We start from the raw sequence: 8568 nt of genomic DNA, 5'->3' as shown, positions 1-8568 counted from the left end.
CAGAGTAGTCGTACTCTGAAACAGGGGAGACTTTAACTAATAAACTGTACTAATTGGCTAAACCAAAAATTCTGGAAATTTTATGGGAGAAATATATATGAATTTTGTTTCAAGGAAAATTAACAAAACTAAATTTGGAGTTTTGTAACTTCAGATATGAATGATTTAGTAACTGTAACTCGATAAGACATCTTAACCTGAATATGTGTAATTGTACAATTATAGTGTTTTATCTTGAAAAGCATGGTAGTAATTGCTTATTATTTTCATATGAACTTACTAAGCGTAAAGCTTACCCATCCTCTCCATTTCTTTAGTATTGGCAGGTCGGCTCGGGGTTGGAGATCGTCGGAGGCAAAATCACACTATCAAACTATCATTTTTGGGAAAATTAATTCAAATATTAGAAATATCAAGTGAGTGGCATGTATAGGAAGTTGGTTTGTGATATGTATTTTTATTATGATTTTGACCTTACGTATCAGTCTGCATTGAGTTATCGTATATGATCATGAGATGTGGTCCTTATTCACTATGGTTTATAAGTTTAATTAATTGTGCCCTGTCCTACGTTTTGATGTGATGATATAGTTAGCTTTGTTTGTTATGCATGTGTTCAAAAAGTTTTGAATTAAATAAAATTTTATGGCCCCATTTTCGTCTATGTGTATTGTTAAGTCTGGTAATGCCTCGTACTCTGTTCCGGCCTTGGATACGAGTAAGGGGTGTTACAATCATGTATTTGAAAAATGACACATTCATCACCTACTTTAAGCACAAGTTTACTATTACCAACATCAATAATAGCTCTAGTGGTGGCTAAAAATGGTCAACCTAAAATCGTAGGTACCTCAATATCCCCATCCATGTCAAGTATAAGAAAATCAACAGAGAATATGAATTTATCTACTTTCACAAGTACATATCCAATAATGTCTTTAAGATATTTGACAAAATGGTTAGCTAATTGAATACTCATCCTAGTGGGTTTTGGTTCCTCGAGACCAAGTTTTTTGAACATTTTATAAGGCATTAAATTTATGCTAGCAACCAAATCAACAAATGTTTTTTCAATGTTTAAACTACCAATAAAATAAGGGATAGTAAAATTCTTTGGATCTTTCAGCTTAATGGGTAGTTTGTTTTGTAGAATGGTCGAGCACTCCTCATTTATCTCTAGAGTGGATGGCTCTTCTAACTTCCTTTTTTTTGTTAACAGTTCCTTTAAAAATTTTATATATTTGGGCATCTGCGAAAGAGCTTCAACAAAAGGTAAGTTAATCTATAATTATGGAATTGGTGGTTTGTATTCCTCAAACACTGGTGTTTGTTTTTCTCATTTTTTGCCACCCCATCATCTTTCTCATTATTTTCTTATTTCAGCTTCGTTTTAGGTTTGGATAACACTTTCCCACTTCTCAACGTAACTAATTTTACATGCTCTTTTGGGTTAGGTTCAGTGTTACTAGGTAAGTTACCTTGTTGTCTTTTTGAAACCAATTTGGCAAGCTGTCCAAACTGATTTTCAAGTCTCTGAATCGATGCTTGCTGATTTTTCAAAGCCGTCTTAGTGTCCTAAAATCTAGTTTCAGACACCAAAATAAATTTACCTAACATCTCTTCAAGGCTTATGTTTTTTTTCTTTTTGTGCTGATAAGGTTGATGAAAACCTTAAGAAGGTTGTGACTTTTGATTTCATTAAGCACCCTAAGAAAAATTTGGAAGATTCCTTCATTCTAGGTTATAATTATGACTATAAGGGTTATTCTGATGTCTAAAATTGTTATCCATAAAGTTGACATGCTCATCGTCCATGTTAGACTTAAAGGGAAAACATTCCGGATTGATCATTCCTACTCCAATCGCATCACATTGCATTACTGGATTCACTTGTTTACTAAAACTCAATCCATCAATTTTTTGACTAAGAGCTTCAAACTGACTTGCCAACATAGCAACTACATCTATATTAAAAACACTACCTGGCAGGCTTTGTTCTCATAACTTGCCACTGATAGTTATTCAGTGTCATCTCCTCAATAAATTCTTAGGTTGCTTCAGGTGTTTTATTTTTCAGTGTTTCGCCAACTGCTGCATCAATTATATACCTAGTCGAGGGATTCAAACTATTGTAAAAAGTTAGAACTTGTAACCACAAAGGTAACCCATGATGAGGACACTTTCACAAAAGATCCTTAAATCTCTCTCACGCATCATACAGTGTCTCAAGCTCAAATTAAGCAAAAAAAAGACATATCATTCCTCAACTTGATTGTTTTGGCTGTGGAAAATATTTCAACAGAAATTTTTCAGTCATCTGAGACCAAGTACTGATGCAACCCCGTGGAAGTGAATTCAACCACTATTTCACCTTGTTCCTCGAAACAAATAGGAACAACTGTATGTGTATGGCATCATCAGTAACACCATTGATATTAAAAGTGTTGTAGATCTCCAAAAAGTTAGCTAAATGAGCATTCAAATCTTCATCTTACAACACATCAAACTGAACATACTGCTGCACCATCTGAATTATGTTCAGCTTAATCTCAAAATTATTTATAGCAACAATCGGTTTGACAATACTCAATTCAGCCTTAATTAGAGTGGGCTTACCATAGTCATACATAGCCTGAGAAGTAGGATGTGCAGGAAGTTGCGAGTTACCATGATTAATATTCATCTCCACAGTAATGTCCTTTTGCCCTTGGTCATCTATGAAAATCTATTGTTGACCATACCCTACTTCTCTAACCTCTTTTCAATTTCTACGAGCAACCTTTTCAATTTCACTATAAAAGAATAATGGTTCCAACGGGTTGCCTCTAGTCATAAACTAAAACAACCTGTCAATAACCAAATAAAAACGAATCAGTTTTCCAAATTAAAATTAAAACAAAATATCAATAAAAAACAAAAAATGGTAAATTAATAGAAATAAGATTTTCCTAATATCTAGTCCTTAGATATAACGCCAAAAGCTCGATGGTCAAGAAACTAACTAAAATTTTGACTTGACTAAGGCAAGTGCACCTATCAATTAATAGTATAGTTACGATGAGCAAATATATCGTTCCCATGAGGACTACAAGTACTAGTAATTACTGTCTTTCTATTATTTAACCAAATAATTCAAATGATTGGTTAAAACTAAAATTAACTAATTCAATTAACTAACGAATGTGACAAAGAAAAAAACAAATAAAAAATCAAATAAAAACCAAGAAACGAGACAATACCTAAGTAAGAATCCATTTATATTTCATCTATCACTATCAATCTAAATTATGCAATTTCTTTGCTTAGCACATTGATCGATAGAAATTCCTAAATTATGCTAATATCTCATTCGAGCATAAGAGCAAGTAACTCTAGGTTAATTAATTGACTCTTTTTTCATTAAAACTCCTATTATCGCATTAACTCATGCTATGGATTCCTCTATTATATTTGACTCTAATCCGGTAGATTTATGTCATCCTATTTCTAGGACTGCATGCAACTCCACCAAATTACATAAGACCTAATCTTAAACATGGTCTGTTCAACTACCGATTTAAGCACACCGAACATGGAGTAATACTCTAGAAATATCAAACCAAGAATTAAGCACACATAATTGAGAACAAAGAAACTAAGTATTTATTTAAATTGAAATCAAATGACAGAATTTATCGTAGGGCTCATCTCCCCTAGGTATTTAAAAAATTAGTTCATGCTCGTAAAGAGAAAAATCAAAGATACAGTATAACTGAAAGAATAAAAGAAACTATGATATCCTAAGAAATCAACCAGGAATCTTCAATCTTGACGGAACTCTACTTCAGAGTTGGCTTCGATGGTGTGTTTTGAGTCGTTTTCTTGAGTGTTTTTTGACGAGTCACTCCTATCTTCTTATATTTTTCATACATACATCTTATAATGCCAAAAAAACCTAAAAATCATGATTTTTCGCTATTCAGTGCGCAATCTTGTGAAATCAATACGGCCCACAACACACTCGTGTGGTTCACATGGCCATGTGAAAAGGTGTACACCATGTGGCTTTTTTAGCTTGCTCCGACGCTCTGGTTTTCACTCATTTTTCACTTATTTTGCTCTAAACTTCTCTATTATGCATTAAAACATAAATTTTAATGGATTAGGAGAATAAAATTCATAATTAACATCGGATAATCACCCAAAACGCGTTAAGAATGAGGTTAAAACATGTTACTTTTAGCACTTATCAATGTGATTATTCAGAAAAGATACCTATTGAATGTTGTAACAACCTAAAATAGGGCCTAGTCGGAACAGTGGTTACGAGACCAAAAATCTGAAGTAGAAATATTCATTTTATGACTATTTTAGAGTCCATGATATGTTTGAGTGATTGTGTGAAAATTTTGTTAAGTAAATTTTATTGATAAAGTGCCTAATTTTATTATTGGGATTAAATAGCATTAATTGCAAAATATGAGTTCTAGAATATAAGTACTTGTTTGAAATGGGGGTTTTAAACTAGAGGTCTTTAAATGTCAAATAGACCATAATATTTTGGAATGGACAAAACTAGACATGGAAGGGTAAATTGAAGGGTTAGCAAAAAGGGCATTTTGGTCATTTGGGTGTTTTAAGGCATAAAAGACAAAATAAAAGCCCAAAAATATGCTTATCTTCTTCATATGGTTGCCGAAATTTACATGACTCCATGGCTAGGGTTTCAAGCTTTTCAAAGCTCAATTGTAAGTGTATTTGAGCCCCGTTTTTAATGTTTTTCGTATTTTTGATATCCTAAAAGCTTAACCTTATTATTTCTACCATTTATTTGCATGAAAAATGAAGTTTAAAAAATTTGACCCATGCTAGATAATTGTGCATTTTGATGTTTAATGGTAGAATAAGGATGCTTGAGGTTAGGAGAATGATTTTTTTTAAGTGATTTTCGTTGAAAATGGTTAAAATGGGTTAATTAGTAAAAGTTGTTAATGTTTATAAAAGCATGAAATAGTGAGAATTTGAGGTTGCCATAGAAGAGAAAAATGTTCAGCATGTCTTAAATCTTATAGAAATCTAATAAATTTCAATTTTCGAGCCTTGGGGTAAATTCATAATTATGCAAAAGTTTAGGGGCAAAAATGTGAATTTTTCCAGAATATGTTTTAGGTCTGAAATGATTAGTACATTAATTAAATGAGTGAATTTCATCATTTTAGATCAAGAAAAATCGAGATTTGGGCTTAAATCGAGAAAGTTCGTGGTTAAAGACAAAAAGAGAAGAATTAGCCGAAATATCATTTAAGGCGAGTTCGTGTGATTAAATGAGCATGATATGTATGCTATTTCTATTTTACTTGAAAATCTATCTTTTCATGATTGTATTAAAGTTTATGTTGATGATATTGTATAGGAGAAAGTGATGTCAAATGTAAATGACATTTATGTGTTGATTGAATGCTTGGAGATTTAATGGAATATGATATTCCATTGAATTGAGTAAGTTGTATGTAAATAATGCAATTACATTGTTATTATTATGTGCTGAATTGATATAGCATGAAATGCTTGATTGTGGAAATGAGAATGCATAATGATAATTGAGATAGTAGAATTCCCTTTTGAACCATAGGGAATAAATCAGAAATTCATGCCATGACGTATGGGTTATTGTGAGCTAGTGTAAGACCATGTCTGGGACATGGCATCGGCATTAAGATGAGTGCTAGTGTAAGACATGTCTGGGACATGCATCGGCACAGATATGTGAGAGCTAGTGTAAGACCATGTCTGGGACATGGCATCGGCCTTGATTTCAATAGTCAATGTAAGACCATGTCTAGGCCATGGCATCGACTTGATGGATGAGCCAATGTAAAACCATGTCTGGGACATGTTATTGGCATTATACCCTATGTTTTGAGGCTTAGTGAACATCCGATAGCTTTCCGAATGGTTCAACGGTAAGAGTTATGGTTTAAGCTAAACGAGAAAGGTTATGACCATATTGTGAGTGATACAGGTACTTACATGAAATTGATGAGATGTGAATTCAATTCATGTTATATGATTAGTAAGAAATGAAAATGAGCATGTTGAGTAACACAGGTATGTATGCCAAGCTCATGAGAAATTATTTCAGTTTATGATACACCTTTAGTGAAGATGTAAATAGGTAATTCATGCTTATGAAAATGATTTGTGATGACCTTGTGATTATAGGTCTATACTTATGATGTATGAATATGTAACCTTACCAATGTGGTAAAAGTGAATTAATATGGTGTGATAAACTTAGTATCGTTAATTTACACTAAAACAGTTTCATACAGTAGCCATAGTCCGAATTTGAAAATCCACAAAAAAAATGTATTAATTGAGTTAGAGGCTGAATAAAATATTAAATTAAAGCCTAATGAGTCTAATTTCACATAGAAGAAACGCTGTAAGCAAAAGAGTTTCATATTATGAAATATTTATATTGTTGTTAGATAGAGTCAGAATGACTTTGAAATCCCCTGTTCTGATTTGATAAAATCATTTAAAATTGTAAAAAATATTTATGAGTTATAATTTATATTCTTAGAATTTTTAATGAGTCTATTTTTGAGAGAAATAGACGAGAACATCATAAGAGTCCTGTATTATGAGATAATTAATATTTAGTGAAGAGGGGTCAGAACTGTCAGACAACTAAAAAGGGTAACTTTAAGGAATAAACTGTACTAATTGGCCATACCAAAAATTCTGAAAATTTTATGGTAAGTAGATATGTGAGTCTAGTCTCAGGAAAAATTATCATAACTTAATTTGGAGTTTGGTAGATCCAAATATAAATAATTTAGTTACTGTGACTCGAGAAAACAACTTGACTGGAACATGAGTAAAAATGCAAATAGGGTTGTATTACGATGAGAAGCAAGTTGATAAGTTACTTATTATTTTCATACGGTCTCACTAAGCTATAAAGCTTACTTCCTTCCTTTCCTTTCCTTTCCTTTAGTGTTTTCAAGTTAGCTCGGAGTTGGAGATCGTCGGAGGCAGCAGCACACTATCAAGTCGCTACCTTTGGAAAAAATAAAGTATATATTAGAAATTTTCAAGTGAGTGGCATGTATAGGGATCTAGTTGATTGACATGCATTATTTTTCTTTGGCCAAATGTGTTGGCTTATATTGATTTATATGCATATGGCTATGAGATGTGGCTCATATTGATTATGGCTTGTAAGCCTAGCTATTCATGTCATGTCTAATGTTTATAATGTGATTATGTTTGTTTGCCATGCATGGTTAGTAATATGACATGTGTTTTGGATGTATGCTCTATGACCAATTGAGGTGGTCATAGCCATGTATTAATTGCACGTTATATACACAACGTGATAATGATTGAACATGAATGCTTGATGGATAAGTTGGTAACCATAGTATAATGGTAAAAATGGTTATCAAAATGACCAGTCTTATGAATGTGAAGTAAGGAATCTAGACTTGGTATTGCATAAGTAGATGCATTACTTGTAAGAGGACTTGTTAATGTTAAGGAGATATCTTAATAAAGAGTGTTTAATCATTAAATGATGCCATGAATTGCGATTTTGATGTGCATAAGGTTGTAAGAGATTATGGGTAACATGAAGCCTTGGAAAAATAGCCTAAGTGTTAGCCACACTGGCTGAAACACGACCGTGTGTCTCAACCGTGTGAGGGACACAGCCTAGAGACACAGGCGTGTGGCTCGGATGTATGGTTCGATGTACATGCTGACGTCATAAACAGAGAGTTACACGGTGTGAGGACACGGGCTTGCCAAAGGCACACAGGTGTGTCCCTATGTCCACACGGGCGTGTGACCCTATTTCATGAAACCTTTCAAAGTTCTCGGTTTAGTCCCGAATCAATTCCGATGAATGTTTTAGGCTTCGTAGACCCAAATAACAGACGACATGCATGTGTTTGAAAGGTTTTAAATTAAAAGAGATTTTATGGCCCGATTTTTGCATGGATGTGTATGTTTAAGCCTAGAAATGTCTCATACCCTGTTACGGCGTTAGACATGGGTAAAGGGTGTTACAAATGTTAGGTCTTTACACCTATTGAAAGTTATGTCTTATGAAGAGACATAAGAAATCTTATAAATAGGAGTGAGTTTTCATTTGGAAAATATACCAAAAAAATTCTCAAAAGTTCTTCTTTTTCTTCCTCCATATTCAACTATTCATAGATTTTTCAACAAATATTATTATGAAAATTCTTTAAAGAAATAGAATTTTTTTAATACTTTGCTCAGTGCTCAATGAATTATTTTCATTAGTACAAAATGTCAATAGTCACTGGATTTCATTGTATCCTCGAGATTAATTTTCTTGAAACTTATTTGCACACCGAGTATAGGTAAGGGCGAATAGAACCTTAAATATACTGGCTTGATACAAGCCATGAAGCCTTATCCTATTTTTACGTTTTTCTATTCGAGTTTTTATTCGTGTTCCTTTCATGTGTTTGAGATTTTTCTCATTGAAATTCCATACTAACAATAACAACAGAAGAGATAAGGAGAGAGGAAAAAACCTTTTGGTTACTCACA

At 32.9% G+C, this 8568-nt stretch overlaps 1 non-coding gene across 1 annotated transcript; it reads left to right on the top strand.

Annotated features, from left to right (window-relative positions):
- The first annotated feature begins 2162 nt into the window (after positions 1 to 2162).
- LOC128294313 (small nucleolar RNA R71) lies at positions 2163 to 2270 on the top strand. The gene has a single exon (XR_008284626.1). It is a non-coding gene; the product is annotated as a small nucleolar RNA R71 (small nucleolar RNA).
- Positions 2271 to 8568: the final 6298 nt, after the last annotated feature.

Source organism: Gossypium arboreum, chromosome 6 (genome assembly GCF_025698485.1).
Source record: "Gossypium arboreum isolate Shixiya-1 chromosome 6, ASM2569848v2, whole genome shotgun sequence".
In the NCBI taxonomy this organism is placed as follows: Eukaryota; Viridiplantae; Streptophyta; class Magnoliopsida; order Malvales; family Malvaceae; genus Gossypium; species Gossypium arboreum.
The sequence above is the reverse complement of the archived record's forward strand: the minus strand, read 5'-3'. Positions and strand labels throughout refer to the sequence as shown.